Source organism: Symphodus melops (genome assembly GCF_947650265.1).
Source record: "Symphodus melops genome assembly, chromosome: 15".
Lineage (NCBI taxonomy): Eukaryota > Metazoa > Chordata > Actinopteri > Labriformes > Labridae > Symphodus > Symphodus melops.
Genome location: NC_136705.1, coordinates 11953787 through 11970555, shown reverse-complemented (window position 1 = coordinate 11970555; position 16769 = coordinate 11953787). Strand labels below are relative to the sequence as shown.

The 16769-nt window shown below is 40.7% G+C and overlaps 1 long non-coding RNA gene across 1 annotated transcript; it reads left to right on the top strand.

The window, feature by feature from the left end:
• The first annotated feature begins 5815 nt into the window (after positions 1 to 5815).
• On the top strand, positions 5816 to 7012 carry LOC306836295. Its single transcript, XR_013780758.1, has 3 exons — positions 5816 to 5906; positions 6442 to 6540; positions 6922 to 7012. It is a non-coding gene; the product is annotated as an uncharacterized lncRNA (long non-coding RNA).
• The last annotated feature ends 9757 nt before the right edge of the window (positions 7013 to 16769 follow it).

Below are 16769 nucleotides of genomic sequence, written 5' to 3'. Positions count from 1 at the left end.
GTGCTTCAGCCTGCCGATTGCCATGCCGACCTCTTCTTGGGCTTTCCACTTTTTTCCCGTTCTTATCTGGGTGCCCGCTGCTCACACCAGCTGGTCAGTGGATTCCCTCAGCTCCAGCACCAGCCGAGCCTTCTCTTGCTTGTATCCCAAGCTGATGCATCGCAGTGGCAGTTGTAGTGTGTTCCTACCAAAGAGGCCTACCTCCGAGAGGCATCTTGGTAGTCCCAGCCACTTCCTGATGAACGAGTTTGTCAGCCCGTCCATCTCGCTTACCACTGAGGAGGGGATTTCGCTCATCTTCAGTGGCCACACCACCCTTTGGTACAGTATGAACTGGTAACACCAAACTTTGTACTTTCCGGTGAGTTGGCTTTCATTGATCTTGGTCAGGCCATCTGCGAGCTGCTTCCTCGCCGTCTCCCCCATCTGCCTGTCAGAGAGCTTTGCTGTGTAGGTGCGACCCAGGCTACGGACAGGTTGATCTGCCAGCAATGCGATATTCTCACCGCCTGCGACAAAGATGGTGTTGTCGTTTCTGACTCCTTTCCTGATCGACAGGCTGCGTGACTTGGGGGTTTGATCTTCATACTCGCCCAGCCCACAAGCTCTTCGATCCTCTTCAGCAGTCTTGTTGTACATGCTGCTGTCTGGAGTATGGTGGTGAAATCGTCCATGTAGCCTCTCACTGCTGATAGCCGTTGTCCTGACGGCAGTTTCACTCCCCCGACCATCTTCCTAGCCCCTATGAGGATGATCTCAAAGGCTGCGACAGGTAGATGGAGATCCATCTGGAAACACGAAAACACTTCTGAACGCAACTGTCAAGTAAATATTGCCTGATCATTTACTTCATTCAATCTCTGGTTTATATGCTTGATTGGAAAAAAAAAAGAACACTACATAATGTACACATGTACAGAACATGTATGATTATTACTTGTGAAATCAAGGAAACCTATATCCTCCAATAGTGTGTATAACAAAAGTACTGAAAGCATAATTGAATACATACCCGGCCATTCGTACAGTGGTTTTCCTTCCAGTACAGTTGAGAGCATTCCTGGCTCTCCACAGGAATCATGTATCCATGAGGCTGATGTACATTTTCTGCCAGCAGGTATAGCTCAATGGCCTCTGCCTGCTGTTGATGCTTGAGAAGAGGAGGTAAACGGAGATTCCATCTGGAAACACAAAAACATTTCTGAACGCAAATGTCAAGTAAACATTACCTGATCATTTACTTCATCCAGACTCTGGGAACTCTTTATTTGCACATGTACAGGGCAAAATCAGCAGAAAGACACATTTTTCAACCAAAAAACCTGAATAAAAAAGCCTGAATATAGTTCAAAGTTTGCATTCACAATTTGATAAATATTTTTTACCAACCAACAAGAAACTTTAGGTTATTTGCTCTACATCTTCAATTACGAAAAACATTCAAATAACTACTTACTACCAAACAATTTGGGTCAAAATTAGGATCAATTTACAAAGTTTAGTACATTTTGTCCTGTTGTTTGAAGGGTCAAATAAATTTTGGTTCTCACTATCTCGGTAAGTCTTCTCCTCACTGCCGCTTGTACTGAAATGAGAGCTTCTGATGCCACCTCACATATCTTTGAATTTCTGTCCTTTGATGCGGTGAGTTCTAAATTCCAAGCTTTCTCTATGATGACATACATAACCCAAGTTCCATGACAAAATTCCATAGTTCACATAATGCTGAACTTAATCTTATTACAATTGCATTTTATACAAGATTTGCAAATGATACTGTTATTTTATAATTATTAAAAATATACATTAATTAATCAATACAAAAGGGATGGATGATCTTCATCAGTTAATGTTTCATTAAGATGGTGATTTTTAAAACTTTGACCTTTTTACTGTCTGTATTAGTGTTATACACAAGTTTTATATTAAGCTATGCTTCATCACTTTCTCAGCATGAATCCTGAATGTAAAACTTCAAATAGTCAACACATAAAAAGGTGTTAACTATGTCTATAGACAGTAGAGTCAATCCCCAGTAAAAAAAAACCATGTACTCGGTGACACAACCCAAGGTCCCTATGCTGCTCGGACGCAACCAACTAACTTAATTTAGAAGCTAGCATTTACATTGAGGGTAACCATAACATGCTCGCCCTCGTTGACTGAGGTGCAGATTCGAACTTTCTGGCAGTCGAGTTAATTAAGCAAGCTCGCATCAATTTGTTTCCCATTACCCAGCCCCTTGTTTTTGATGCCTTAAATGACCAACAGCTCGCCCGGGTCGATTATTAAACCCAGACCCTGCCTCTGCACCGAGCAGGTAACCACCGTGAGCAGTTACTATGTTTGTCAAGTGCTGCAGATGGTGCTGGATAACAAACTGTTTGTCAAGGTGGAGGAGTGTGATTTCCACTCATCCTCTGTTTCCTTTTCAAGTTAAATCTTAGAGAGTGGGCAGATGAATATCTGATTCAGCTTAAAACAAGGTGATAATGGAGTGGGACACGTCTATCTCACATAAACAACTGTCAAGTAAACATTACCTGATCATTCACATCAGCCAAACTCTGGTTTATATGTTTCATTGGATGAAAAAAAGAAGTACATATTGTACACACGTACAGAACATGTATGATGAGCACTTTAGAAATTAATAAAACATATATCCTCCAACAGTGTGTATAACAAAAGTACTGAAAGCATAATTGAATACATACCCGGCCATTCGTACAGTGGTTTTCCTTCCAGTACAGTTGAGAGCATTCCTGGCTCTCCACAGGAATCATGTATCCATGAGGCTGATGTACATTTTCTGCCAGCTGGTATATCTCAATGCCCTCTGCCTGCTGTTGATGCTGGAGCAGAGATGTTCGATGGACATCCATCTGGAAACAAAAACATTTCTGAACGCAACTGTCAAGTAAACATTACCTATTCATTCACTTCATCCAAATCTTACTAATCTAGGATAAGGATCAGTAACACAAAGATTCACTGTTATGGGATCAGTAACACATAGGTAGGCCGTTCTTGGATCAGTGACCAGAACGCTCACGTACCTCCTTCATTGCGCACACATGGACACACACACTACATAAAACAGGCAGGATGATAGATATAATAAAAAAAGTATATTGTTAAAATTCATACCTCAATATCAACCTGTTACACTTGATTGGATGAAAAAACTACATATTGTGCACATGTACGATGAGTACTTTAGAAATGAAAAGAAGAAAACATATATCCTCCAAGCGCGTGTATAACAAAAGTACTGAAAGCATAATTGAATACATACCCGGCCATTCGTACAGTGGTTTTCCTTCCAGTACAGTTGAGAGCATTCCTGGCTCTCCACAGGAATCATGTATCCATGAGGCTGATGTACATTTTCTGCCAGCTGGTATATCTCAATGCCCTCTGCCTGCTGTTGATGCTGGAGCAGAGATGTTCGATGGACATCCATCTGGAAAGACAAAAACATTTCAGAACGCAACTGTCAAGTAAACATTACCTGATCATTTACTTCATCCAGACTCTGGTAACCCTTTATTTGCACATGTACAGGGCAAAATCAGCAGAAAGACACATTTTTCAACCAAAAAACCTGAATAAAAAAGCCTGAATATAGTTCAAAGTTTGCATTCACAATTTGATAAATATTTTTTACAACCAACAAGAAACTTTAGGTTATTTGCTCTACATCTTCAATTACGAAAAAACATTCAAATAACTACTTACCACCAAACAATTTGGGTCATAAATAGGATCAATTTACGAAGTTTAGTACTTTTTGTACCGTTGGTTGAAGGTTCAAATAAATTTTGGTTCTCACTATCTCGGTAAGTCTTCTCCTCACTGCCGCTTGTACTGAAATGAGAGCTTCTGATGCCACCTCACATATCTTTGAATTTCTGTCCTTTGATGAGGTGAGTTCTAAATTCTAAGCTTTCTCTATGATGACATACATAACCCAAGTTCCATGACAAAATTCCATAGTTCACATAATGCTGAACTTAATCTTATTACAATTGCATATTATACAAGATTTGCAAATGATACTGTTATTTTATAATTATTAAAAATATATATTAATTAATCAATACAAAAGGGATGGATGATCTTCATCAGTTAATGTTTCATTAAGATGGTGATTTTTAAAACTTTGACCTTTTTACTGTCTGTATTAGTGTTATACACAAGTTTTATATTAAGCTATGCTTCATCACTTTCTCTGCATGAATCCTGAATGTAAAACTTCAAATAGTCAACACATAAAAAGGTGTTAACTATGTCTATAGACAGTAGAGTCAATCCCCAGTAAAAAAAACAAACAAAACATGTGCTCGGTGACACAACCCAAGGTCCCTATGCTGCTCGGACGCAACCAACTAATTTAATTTAGAAGCTAGCATTTACATTGAGGGTAACCATAACATGCTCGCCCTCGTTGACTGAGGTGCAGATTCGAACTTTCTGGCAGTCGAGTTAATTAAGCAAGCTCGCATTAATTTGTTTCCGATTGCCCAGCCCCTTGTTTTTGATGCCTTAAATGGCCAACAGCTCGCCCGGGTCGATTATTAAACCCAGACCCTGCCTCTGCACCGAGCAGGTAACCACCGTGAGCAGTTAACCTTCCACATAATGCCATCATCCCATGCACCCGTTTTTTATGACTTCCCTACATAATCCTGTCATTGATTGGGCCGTGGGTGAAATTATTACCCGTAAATTCCGGACTATTGAGCGCACCTGGATATAAGCCGCACCGGCTAAAAATAAGTAAAAAAAATGTGTTTGTACATATATAAGCCGCACTTGATTATAAGCCGCAGGTGTCCACGTTATAACAGAGCTATTTGCACAGAAAGATGTGACATAAAAACGTTTTTTTGACTTTTAATTAAATACGTACTACCGGTAACATCCGCAAATACGAAGCCTAGTGGAAATCCTTTATCAAACAGTGTCTGTAACACGGCTGATGAAAAAGATTACCGTAATACATTTCACAAGAAAAAGTCCATCCATTCACTGACTCAGAATGACTTCATTACTCACTTCCTCGGTGTCTTTTTCGTTGTCGCTTTCAGTGTCAACTTTACGTGCAGCAGCTCTATTAGCTTCTTTGACAGACAGCTCGATCGCCTTTAATTTGAAAGCTGCATCATATGTATTTCTCCGTGTGTTTTCCATGATGAGGGTGCGTGCATGAAGCGCAAAATGACTGATATTAAGATCCGATGTGACGAGGTGAAATGTTATTGCGGCACAAGCTCATTCTCCCCCAAGAAAAATCCATAAATAAGCCGCATCGTTTTAAAAGCCGCAGTGTTAAAAACGTGACAAAAAAAGTAGCGGCTTATAGTCTGGAATTTACGGTAGTTGGAATTCCTACTGTCACTGATCCTGTCTCACCTCGGCATCTCCCTCGTGTAAAGAACCAGTGAGCTTACGTGCCCCAGAAGAATGTAAAACTTCAAATAGTCAACACATAAAAAGGTTTTAACTATGTCTAACGACAGTAGAGTCAGTCCCCAGTAAAAAAAAAAACCCATGTACTCGGTGACCCAACCCAAGGTCCCTATGCTGCTCGGACGCAACCGACGAACTTAATTTAGAAGCTAGCATTTACATTGAGGGTAACCATAACCATGCTAGCACGGCATACATTTTAGGACATAATCAAGTTTCAGACAAAGGTGTCAGACCTCAGACGAAAAAGCATCAGTTCTCAGGAAAACCTCCGTCGGGTGTCAAACCTCAGACTGAAGGCCTCAGACGAAACTGCCTCAGACGGGGGGGCGGGGGGGAAGCGGAGCGTTGCCGGGGAAAATGAAACGTCATCGAGATGCGACCACAACAACCTTGGCGAGTCCATGGGCGCGAAATGAAAATACACAACAGTAAGTTTTAGTTAACGCTTGCCGTTCTGTTTCTTTTGCTTATGCCGTTTGCCATAAGATGTATTGATTTATTGACATATGGTTAAAAGGTAGGAGGAGAACTAGCGTTATATCTTATTTTTTTTATTGTAAAATTAGGCCAATACTATTGTCTTGCTTATCGTAGCTAGCTTCAGTAGTAGCAATTGCTACAAATGTACATAGCATACGTTTGTAGCAGACAAATATCTTATCTCCCTTAAATGATTAAGGGAGGCTTTACATGATTAAAGCTGTGAGGCTATTAAAGCATTTAAAAACAGAATAGTAATTAGGTCGTGTATTGTAGTAAATCTTGTTCTCAAATTTTGTTTGATATTTAAAATGAACCAAGTTTAAATACTGACCATTAGTCCTAAAATTTTAGCTCGATAAATTTCAAATGTATAGAAAGCTGTCAGTTGTGGATTTCTACCAATTGCTGCACCGTACATTTCATCTTAAACCCTAACACTATAACAGTAGTTTGCAATAACATTTGTTTACTTTTTTTCAGACATTGGTGCAAGATGTCAACTGACAGCAAGAGTGAAAGGAGGATCCACAATCATCAATATACTTATGAGACTATGTACCTGAGTTTTAGCTGAATAAAGTTAGTACCTCTTTAGTAGAATGTTCACACCCAGAAATTTCCATAATTCCACTGGCTAGCCATTTTGCATCAGTACAGGTGTTAGAATATCATTCAACCTATGGTTGTCACACTTAACGTTTTGTAGATGCTATGATAATATTGTTATTCAAAAATGGCTTGAAACAGAAGGAAATCAGCTCTGTATTGGCTTCATCTGGACATGAAATCAGTAGGCCTGCATTTTGAGAAATGTGTTGCTGTATCAGATACCATTGACATGGCACATCTCTGATATGCACATTGTCTTATGATTACAAAAGTCTTTTCCTTGTGGACAAGATACATTGCATGTGCTTTTATAAGGAAAGCCTGTATTGTGGTTGGTTTGTGACCTAACAGTGAGAGACACCTGAGAAGGATTTTGAAAGTTCTGGGATTGAGGCGGAGAGACCCCCAGCAACCTCTCACTGAAATCCGCAAAGCTGTGGAGATAAGCCTTAATAAAACAAAACTTAAATAGATATTCATATGTATTTCTCTACACCTCCTGGTATGTTACTTGCAAGTTGCAACAAAGGTTGATAATCTTTATTTAACTTTGTTCTAATGGAACAAAACATGTCATTTGCCAATGTAATCACACCATTGCATCAGACAGACACATTTTAGGAACAAATACTGAAATTTGTTTGTTTCAGTGTTGGCTACTTATCTTTTTAATTTCATATTACTAAATCCGTAAACCTACTTAAAACATTTCATATTTAAATTTACGCACAGGAAAGACATTGAAGCTTCAGCTTAAAACATTGTAGGTCATGGTGAACTGCTTTATATGCATGCTCTGAAACAGCTTTGCAATTATTGATTTACTTGTCATTCTAAATGGAAAATGTTTCCAATTTTTCTCTCCCAATTGCAGGTTTTGCTGACATGCTGTGCCCAGTCGACAGACTTCCTCGACTACACTAAAGAACTTTTCAGTGAAAAAGATGAACCATCAATGGTGGCAGACCAGGAGTTCCGAGACGTGCCATGCCATTTTGGAAAGCAGTCATTTTCCAAACACAGCAGACGGTTGTCTTGCTGCATACCTCATGATCGTCCAAGAATTCATCACTGCCATGAATAGGAATGCAATTCCTACACCCTGCACATTTGCAGATGCAAATGAGATGTACAAAGTTCTCATCAAAGGATGGGAGGGGAGTGAGCAAGCGACATCTTTAAAACACCTCACCAGTCTTCCTTTGGCTAAGACAAGCGACAGGGCTATCAGCTGGAGTATATGCAATACTTTTTGAGAAATAAAAAGATACAAATAACTGGCAATGTTTTTATTTGAACATTTTCACAGTATTGGAAGTTTAGTGTTCAGAGAAAGTGAAACTTTGTTTTCCATGTTTCAAAGGTCCTAACCTACATTTTGATTTCTTGATAATTTTCAACTTGTTGGTTTTCAACTGTAAGAAAAGTATTTCAGTGCTTCATAAACAGCAGAATACAGCAAAAGCAGAATACAACATTAGCACAGTGGTAAAAATGTACTGTTGAACCCCAACTTATGCTTGATTACCAGCTGTAGCCATATCAGCTTGCAAGATCAACTCCTGACTTACAACATCAGATGCGGTAGGCCTTGAGGAGGGGTCATAGCTTACCAACCCACAAAGAAAACTGTACCTCTCACTGAGATGTGCTAGGGCATGTGGTGGGGTTTTGGCAGCCATTAGTGCAACCAGCTCTCGTCGTTTCTTGACCTTCCACGGAACAGACCCAGTGAGGAGCTCCAGATATGTAGCTCCCATGGACCACATGTCTGTCTGCAAGGAGGCCTCTTCAAAGTGTAGAATGCATTCGGGAGCCATGTAAAGATGCGCGCCACCAGTTGGCCCTACAGCCTGTGCAGTGAACCTAATGCCTGGACGAATCATCACAGTGTCTCTAATGTTTGCCAGGCCCCTGTCTGTCAGGATTGCCTTCTTAGATGGGTAGTGAACCTGTAAGATATTGAAATACAAATCTTTTAAGGTTAGGTTCTCCAAAATCTCACCGATTTTATAACTGTCTGTTGCAGCCACGTGGTTTTGACCAATCATATATAATTCTTATACTAATTACAGTCCTCCATCACCCATAGTGTCCAATGTTTATGGGAATTCAGGTAGGATGCACTTTTAACTTTTTTGTTGATGTGCAGTGATTTCAGTTGTGAACTGGGAAAATTAACAAAATGAGGGAGAAAAACTGTAATTCAAGACAAGTAGCTTACCATGACATTTGCTGGCTTTAAGTCTTGGTGAATGATTCTTTGTGCATGGATATACTCAACAGCCATTGAAAGGTCCAATGATATGAAACTGGCATCCTGTCCTTCGAGCTAACAAGACAAAAAGTAAAATATATGTAAACTAAAGAAATAGTGAAAATGCTTAAATGAAACATGGGGTCAAGTGTGCAGAAATCGTAACTATGTCCTGCATCTCTTCCGAAATAAATGTACACGTATTGACAAGAACGTCAACTTCCAAATTATCCATAGGTGGAAGTGCAGTAAAAAAAAGGCACAGATACAGCTCTAGCAAATAAAATTCTTCTGTGGCAGCAGACAAATCCCTTATTATGGGTAAGTAAGCCAACCCCCCACAGACACCTAAACATTGTTAATGCAGACATAAGAGAAAGAGTAATGGCACCTTTACAAAGCAGTCGTCTGTATGAAGCACTGCTTCCAGGGTGGCTCCGTGAATGTATTCGGTCGCCAATAAAAAGCAGGTCTCACTGCGGGCTGCTGCCATGAGTCTGACAATGTTGGGATGAGACAGTCTCCTGATAAAATACAAGACAAAGAACACAATGTAGCGTCACATTGTTTTACAACATTAATAAATACAATGATAAATGTATCATTATAAAACTTTTGCAAACACACAGCACTATCAAATAAAAAAATATATATATAAAATCACATGTAAGTTCTTACAAGGACACGTTTATTTCATGTTGGATGTCGTCGTCCTCTCATCCTGCAGAGCCAAATACTATCCTTTTAACAGCTGCCGGAGTACCATGGAAAGAACCTTGATATACCTTGCAAAATGTTCCTTCACCGAGTAGGTTTTCTTCATCGTATTTAATTAAAGAATTGTCCACATATGAAACACACATCAAACAGCTGCCACTTGGTGCTCCAATCACTCCTGCCATGTTTGTAGAGCTGTCATATCTAAACCATGCAAGGCTATCTCCAGGAGCTGTAGTCAGTTTCTACCCCTGAAGTATGACAACTTTGATTCTCTCTTTGGTTTAACTCAACCTCTGCTTAAAAATATGTCTAATGATAAATCTAATAAAAAAAACATTACTTACATGATGGTAAAATGGGAGTCATGCTGGATGATTCAGGGAGAAACATCTTTGCAGAACCTACAAATAGCTCTTCACCTCCCTCCACTGCTCTCCTTTCACCTATAGGTGCACATGGTGACAGCCCTTGGCTTACAGCTCTGCCTATAATTGCAGCCACCTGTGATCTTCACTGGCTTTCCTTTCTCGCTCTCCCTGTCTCCAGTTCACCTGAGCTGGATGTCTTAGGATGGATATCCCGTGAACACATTTGGAGAAAATATCTATACTTCACGTTTTCCATTGTGTACTAACTAATGTCCGTGACACTAATAAGACCATAATGAAGGTCAACTCTTTACCTGATCTGCAAGACTCCTACCCATATCAGTTTCAGGGAATTCATTATTAGTATATATATGCATGTATTAGACTAAAATTGTAACCATGCAATGGTGCACACATACTACCCAACCATATACCGGTTAAATATTTAATTGCAAAATACAATTAAAAAAAAAAAGTCCATACATTCAGTATCGGCAGACATACAGGTGCCACTTTCATTATCGCCCACATCAGTTTTAGGAGTTCATCTGCAAAATAAGACATTACACTAAAAAAGCTGAACATGCATTAGCAAACACATAGTGCACAAGCTTATATAGGTTGGACATGTAATCACAAGACAAAATAAATACCGTAAATTCCGGACTATTGAGCGCACCTGGATATAAGCCGCACCGGCTAAAAATAAGTAAATAAATGTATTTGTACATATATAAGCCGCACTTGATTATAAGCCGCAGGTGTCCACGTTTTAACAGAGCTATTTGCACAGAAAGACGTGACATAAAAACATTTTTTAAACTCTTAATTAAATACGTACTACCGGTAACATCCGCAAATACGAAGCCTGGTGGAAATCCTTGATCAAACAGTGTCTGTAACACGGCTGATGAAAAAGATTACCGTAATACATTTCACAAGAAAAAGTCCATCCATTCACTGACTCAGAATGACTTCATCACTTCCTCAGTCTCTTTTTCGTTGTCGCTGTCAGTGTCAACTTTACGTGCAGCTCTATTAGCTTCTTTGACAGACAGCTCGATCGCCTTTAACTTGAAAGCTGCATCATATGTATTTCTCCGTGTGTTTTCCATGATGAGGGTGCGTGCATGAAGCGCAAAATGACTGATATTAAGATCCGATGTGACGAGGTGAAATGTTATTGCGGCACAAGCTCATTCTCCCCCAAGAAAAATCCATAAATAAGCCACATCGTTTTAAAAGCAGCAGTGTTAAAAACGTGACAAAAAAGTAGCGGCTTATAGTCCGGAATTTACGGTAAATTATTTCATTTAGCATTGGCAGATATTCAAGTACACGCCTGAGGCGGAACTTAGATCACCCGAAACCATGACATCTGCAAAAAAATTTTTTTTTTCCAGAATTAACAAATTGGACATTAAAGATAAAAGCAATACTTATTACACTATTGCCTATTAATTACCACATTCTCTCTGTCCAACATAAACTGTCCTTTTCCATGGAGTTGAAAGTGACAGTCAGCATGAACGTGCTACCATTACCTTTAAACCAGAATAAAAACAGTCGTTACCGTTTTCCAGGTCTTTTTGAAGATCCTCATAAGCTCTCTCTTTGTCCATCTGCTGAAATACAGCAGATGGACAATTTAGCAAAACATTGCCCATTGCTACTAACGTTAATGTACTGAAGCTAGCTACGATTAGCAAGACGCAATAGTATCGGCCTAATTTTACAATTAAAAAAAATACAACGCTAGTTCTCTTCCTACCTTTTAACCATAAGTCAATGAATCAATGTATTTTAACAATGGCATAAGCAAAAGAAAGAACGGCGAGCGTTAACTAAAACTTACTGTTGTGTATTTTCATTCCGCGTCCGTAGACGCGCCAGGGTTGTTGTGGCCGCATCTTGATGACGTTTCATGTTCCCCGGCACCTCTCCGCTTCTCTCTCCCCTCCCCACCCCCAATTTAAACATAAATAAATTATATAAATATGTCTGACGCAGAGTAGTCTGAGACTGTTTCATCTGAGGCCGTTTCGTCTGAGGTCTGACACCCGACGGAAGTTTTCCTGAGAACTGATGCTTTTTCGTCTGAGGTCTGACACCTGAGGATGTCCTAAAATGTATGCCGTAGGTTACTGTCTATAAACATAGTTAACACCCTTTTTATGTGGTGACTATTTGAAGTTTTACATTCAGGATTCATGCTGAGAAAGTGATGAAGCTTGATATAAAACTTGCATATAACACTAATAAAAGACAGTAAAAAGGCCAAAGTTTTAAAAATCAGCATCTTAATGAGACATTAACTGATGAAGATCATCCATCCCTTTTGTATTGATTAATATATATTAATAATTATAAAATGACAGTATCATTTGCAAATCTTGTATAAAATGCAATTGTAATAAGATTAAGTTCCCGCATTTACAGTCTATGGTCTCGCCACGCTCTCTCTCTCTCTGATTTCCACCTCTGTCCACCTTCCTCTCTCTATCATAATAATGGCGAAAGACCAAAAATAAATCTTTATTAAAAAAAATAATAATAAAGTTTTTATTATAGTAAATCAAAAAGGAAAAAAAAATGCAATGTAGGGTGAACCAAAGCTGTAGGGAGAGAAAACTAATTAAACACAAAGACCAAATACCAATAGAAGTGAATGAAAATGGTTATTTTAACACAAACTAAAATAGTCAAGAAGATAAAATTTACAATGGAGACATTAAAATACTAATCAAAAAAAAAAAAGGAGGAACAAACCAAAAATGAGCTTAAGCCATTTAGTTAGACAAAGACTAGCAAAACTGAGGCAAAAATAGGCAAAGTAGAGGCAAAACAACAGCAGTTAAAGCCACCTAAAAAAAGAACCAGGCCATTAATAAAAACACTGGTAAAATGTAAATTAAAACTAAGCCACCCTACTCACCATGAACCCCACCAAACAAATGCCAGGCCATCTCTGGCACCCAGGTGCTTTAAATAAGCTGGCCTGATTAGTGAGCAAAGGGGGGAGGGGGACAGGGCTCTGGGCTGCGTTCCAGAGCAGCATGTTTGGACTCTACCACATCTGCATCAGAGAAGGAGATGAGTAGACGACGGCATTCAACACGCTCGGTCACTTCGAGTACCTGGTTATGCCTGTCGGTCTGACTAATGCACCAGCAGTCTTCCAGGCGCTCTTGAATGACGTCCTCTGGGATTTTTTTAACCACTCAGTTTTTGTGTACCTGGATGACATTCTCGTGTTCTCTCCCAGCTTTGACGAACACGTCAACCATGTCCGTCAAGTGCTGCAGATGGTGCTGGATAACAAACTGTTTGTCAAGGCGGAGAAGAGTGATTTCCACTCATCCTCTGATTCCTTTTCGAGTTATATCCTAGAGAGTGGGCAGATGAATATCTGATTCAGCTTAAATCAAGGTGATAATGGAGTGGGACACGCCTATCTCACATAAACAACTGCAACGTTTCCTGGGTTCCGCAAACTTCTACGGTCACTTCGTCAGAAACTGCAGTCAGGTAGTAGTGAGGTCACTTCAGGGTTAACTCTGGGTTTTCAGTCATACGAGGGTCGGTCACTTGTTACCTGGATATATCACCACGGTAACTTATGCTGAACACCTAACCTGCTCCGGAGCAGGTTATGATAGAGATAAGAGATCAACCTGTGAAAATCTCCACCCACTGACCAATCAAGTCTTTTGATTGTGGAGCTCCCGGAGCTGATCGAGAGAGGGGACGTCACTTCATGTGTCCCGAATGATTTAACATTAAACTGTAGTCCGTTTAGTTAATGATTATTGATTCTGTCATCCTTCATCAAAGACTGAAAAAGTGCTGGAGCATTTAAGTTGAAGATATACAATTACCAATATGTTCTTCTGTCTTTGAATTGTGCTTCCATAATAATGTTTAGTGGTTGATAAGTGGATTAATTGTTTAATGTCTCCATGCAGCTCTGTTTGTGATGGTCAGAGCTGCAGCTGAACTTCTCAAACTGATCTACTCTCCACTTTAAAGAGTCAGATCATCACATTCAGTTCAGAGAGGAAACAGGAGTTATTATAATCAGTTCTAAATGAACTAACGATGGGACAAATATAATAAGCTGCACGTTAATACTTGCCAATTTTGAAGTGAATCAACAGGTAATGTTTACTTGACAGTTGCGTTCAGAAGTTGGTTTTTTTTCGTTTGTTTCCAGCTGACAGAAAATGTTTATCGGCCTCATGCATACATGATTCCCGTGGAGAGCCAGGAATACTTGCAACTGTACTGGAAGAAAAAAAAACTGGGAGAATGGCAGGTTATGTGTTCAATTAAGCCTTTAGTAATTTTGTTAGTTGTTGAAGAGGCTCAGGAAAACGTTGAAGAAATCCAAGATAGAAAGAGAACTAAAGATCTTTAACAGAGAAATCAGAGCACACAAATGAAAAGGAAGATGCCATGCTCCCGAAAGGGAACTATTCGAGGTTAAAAAGGAGGAAATGGCGATGATGAGGAGGGCCTTCATGAAAGAAAGGGCTGGTATCCAGAAAATGACTGATGCGCTCCTGTTGGAGAACACGAACGTCGAAAAAGAAAGGAAGGCCTTCAAGGAAGCCTTCATAGAAAAATACAAGAGAAGAAGAGCTTTCAATAAAGAAAATAGCCAGATGTGAGGAGAGGAAGGTCTTTGAGGTCTTTGAGGCGACTGCAGCCGCACCCAGACATCTCAACATCATGCCTTGACCTTTTACAGGCAGTCGGTTCACCAAGCATTAAATTAATGCCATACCATGCATTTATGTGTCGCATAGAAAATAAAAAATGCAAAAATGAACATCCTATTTGTCCTGCAGTTACAAAAGTTTTGAGTCTCAATGAAGAATGTAATAACCACATTTTCAGAGACCGTAAGTCTGAAATTATGAAAATGATACATCAATGCATCAAAGGGGTGTTATCTGAGCTACATTAAAGGAATAATATTGGACATTCTGCACATCAATGAAGCATTAATTAAATACAGTACCCCATGTAAAGAACATTATTTAAATTTTTTCTATAACAGTTACATTTGTAATTTGTAAGCAAAGGAAGGCTTGTCAGAATTTAAAGACACACTGACGAATGACAATGTCTATTTCAGTTATTTCTGCTCTTAAAAAACTCATTCAAACATCTTCAAGGATGAATTCATTCAACATTTCTTTGCTGGTTTTAAGGATCAGGGTCAGACCTCCCCCCTGAACTGCTACCTTATTGTGGTGGGGGAGTTTGAGCACCCGAATGATCCTGGGAGCTATGTTGTCGGGGCTTTATGCCCCCAGCAGGGTCACCCAAATAGGTCTTAGGTGACGGGTCAGACTAAAAGCAGTTCATGAACCCCTATGGAAGTTTTTAAATCAAGGACCGTGACGTTGCCCGGCATGGCGGAGCTGGGACCCCACCCTGGAGCCAGGCCTGGGGTTAGGGCCTGCAGGAGAGCGCCTGGTGGCTGGGCCTTTGCCCGTGGGGCCCGGCCGGGTCCCCCCCGAAAGGACGACGCAGGCCTGTCCTCCTGTGGACCCACCATCCACAGAGGAAGCCGTAGGGGTCGGGTGCATGTGGATCGGGCGGCAGTCGACGGCGGGGCCTCGGCAACCCGATCAGCCCTCTCACTGTCGTCTCGGGGCTGAGCTGTCAACTGATCACCACCTGGTTGTGAGTTGGATGAGGGGTAGGGGAGGCCCAAACGTTAACCCTCTGTTAGCGAAGTCTTCAACTATTCAGCATAAGTTACTGTGGTGATACACCCAGGTAACAAGTGACCAACCCTTGTATGACTAAAAACCCAGAGTTAGCCCTGGAGTGACCTCGCTAAGCTCAAATCCTCCTTCAACGAGCTTTTCACAGATCCTGGGGGAGGCTGGAGACATTGAGTCCGAGTGGACCATGTTCTCCACCTCCACTGCAACCACAGCTGCTCTGAGCAATGACAGGCCGTCAAGCTGAAGAAGGAGTCCTATCAGGTGTTGCTAGCGCATAGGACTCCTGATGCAGCTGATAGGTACCGGCAGGCCAGGCGTTCCGCAGCCCGGGCTGCTGTGGAGGCAAAAACTTGGGCCAGGGAGGAGTTTGGTGCTCGTTGGTCTCTGGCAGGGCTGCCCTTTGTCACTGGTTCTGTTCTTTACTTCGATGGAGAGAATTTCTAGGTGCAGCCAGGGGCCAGAGGGGGTCCGGTTAAGGGACCACAGGATCTCGTCTCTGGTTTTCGGGATGATGTGGTCTTGTTGGCTCCATCAAACCTGGACCTTAAGCACGCACTGGGGCTTTTCGCTACCGAGTGTGAGGTGGCTGGGATAAGGATCAGCACCTCTAAATGTGAGGCCATGGTTTTCGACCAGAAAAAGATGGCTTGCCCTCTCCGGGTCGGTGAGAGAGACTATGTTTCTCGGCTGGCATGGGAACACCTTGCGGTCCCACTGGAAGAGCTGGAGGAGGTGTCTGGGGCAAGGGAAGTCTGGGAAGTCAAGGGAGGTCTCTGCTTGGACTGCTGACCCTGTGACCCGGCCCCGGATAAGCAGCAGAAAATGGATGGATGGGTCAGACCATGCAAAAAACACTTAAACAGAAAACATATACACTGCATGTAGACTTTTCTGTCATGGGAGTTATGATACTTTGGGTGAAAACTTCAATTTATTTTCTGTGTATTTCTTTTGTGAGCAGTTACTTAGAAATAGAATATTTGGTAAAACCATCTTCATGTACACACTTTTATGAACATTTTGTCATTCAATGAAAACATAAACTGTCAATTTATGTAAAGACACCTAATAATGGTGTGGAACATACTCCAAGTTGTGCTCTATCAATACATG